This window comes from Vombatus ursinus, unplaced genomic scaffold (assembly GCF_900497805.2).
Source record: "Vombatus ursinus unplaced genomic scaffold, bare-nosed wombat genome assembly UNPS02015393.1, whole genome shotgun sequence".
NCBI classification, from domain to species: Eukaryota; Metazoa; Chordata; class Mammalia; order Diprotodontia; family Vombatidae; genus Vombatus; species Vombatus ursinus.
This window is the reverse complement of record NW_020955171.1, coordinates 1-1,784: the sequence shown is the minus strand read 5'-3', so window position 1 is coordinate 1,784 and position 1,784 is coordinate 1. Positions and strand designations below refer to the sequence as shown.

Genomic DNA, 1,784 nt, shown 5'->3' with positions numbered 1-1,784 from the left:
TTCCTCCTGCCAGACTCCCAAGATCCATGCCTCTGTCATCTCCCTCCCTGTCTGGTGTACTACCTGTACTTTCTCATCCATAGCTCCCAAAGACACCTGCATCTTTGGATTACCTCATCAGTGTCCCTGGCATTCCTTTCCCATGCCCTTTTCCATATAAACCCTAGCTCCAATCTCAGTCTCTCACAGGTTCCTTAAGAATCGTTGCCCGCTGAAAGCATAACAATAAATCTTTGCCACCTTGACTTAAAGAATGCTTGAGGCTGTGAATTCATTCCAGATGACTCCGTCCTGTACACCGGTCTTTGAGGGGTCTCAACCTCTCAGATCGCAATAAGACAAGGACACTGAACATTTGTTCTAAGAGAAATACAAATGGACATATAAACTCAGAATAAGGGTTGCTTTTTTTTTTCTTTAATGAATCATAACAATACTCCTCAGAAATTTTCTAGATCTCAATCTGTCACCGAAAAGACGGTGCAAAGACCTCTTTTTCTGGAATTTAACATCAAGGTTTATTTTCAAAATATGTTAATTTATTTTCCTTATATGGCAGCCATACATTTCAAGGCTTAGAACCTGAAAGAAACATGATTTTTTTTGGAAAGTCACGGGGTTGAACATGAGCATTCTTGGTACTTAACGCCAAATTAATCCTGAGTTTTCAAATGTTAAAGCTTCCTCCACAGCTACAGGCTCCTTTGATCTTTGGATTATTGGAAACAAATTCACTAGACAATTTATCTTCTACATAGTCCATTTCTGTTTCTAAAAGCGTTTTAGCTGTGTTTTCTTTTTTGATGAACACTCTAATTCCATCCTGAACAGCGTCTTCATCAGATTCTCCTTTTGTCTTGCCATATTGTGAAGCATTAAATGTCCATTTCAATCTCTGTTCCAACCCCAACTTTCAGACCTACATTTTCAGGTCTATGTTTAAGAAACTGCTTTATCTTATTCACAGCAGCTGGTGTCAGAGTGAGGGCTGTTGGGGTGGGCTGCAGCTTCTTACTCATAGCCTAGACTGTGGCTCACACCATTGAAGTAGACGTCTTTCCCTCCTTAGCCTCATCCACATCTTCTCCATCTTTTCCCTTCCCAGAGACGTGCTGCTCAGCAGGTGAGCTGTAGAGAGCAATTTGGAACTATGCCCAAAGAGCTATAAAACATGCATACCTTTTGCCCCAGTGATACCACTAACAGGTTTGTGTCTCAGAGATAAAAAAAAAATGGAAAAAGATCTCTATGTATATAAATATTTATAGCAGCTCTTTCAGTGGTGGCAAAGAACTGGGAATTGAGAGGATGTTTATCATCCATTTCACATGATTCTGGTTGACCTTCTGCTCTCCGTGTACACACAAGTATTTTCATGGGACAACTTGGGACAAGAAGATTTGTGTTAGAGCCCAGCTTCGGGCCTCCTGAAGTGAGTGATTGCATCCTGGATGGAATTCCTTTTGTTCATTCCTCTTTTCCTGAACTAGGACTTCCTTTTCAGAGATTCTGGCATAGTTCTTGATGTTCTTCTCAATCAACAAACTCTCCTCCATTTCACATGATTCTGGTTGACCTTCTGCTCTCCGTGTACACACAAGTATTTTCATGGGACAACTTGGGACAAGAAGATTTGTGTTAGAGCCCAGCTTCGGGCCTCCTGAAGTGAGTGATTGCATCCTGGATGGAATTCCTTTTGTTCATTCCTCTTTTCCTGAACTAGGACTTCCTTTTCAGAGATTCTGGCATAGTTCTTGATGTTCTTCTCAATCAACAAACTCTCC

The 1,784-nt window shown here is 41.1% G+C and overlaps 1 pseudogene; it reads right to left on the bottom strand.

The window, feature by feature from the left end:
• Nucleotides 1–667: 667 nt before the first annotated feature.
• LOC114032020 lies at nucleotides 668–1,148 on the bottom strand (annotated as a pseudogene).
• Nucleotides 1,149–1,784: the final 636 nt, after the last annotated feature.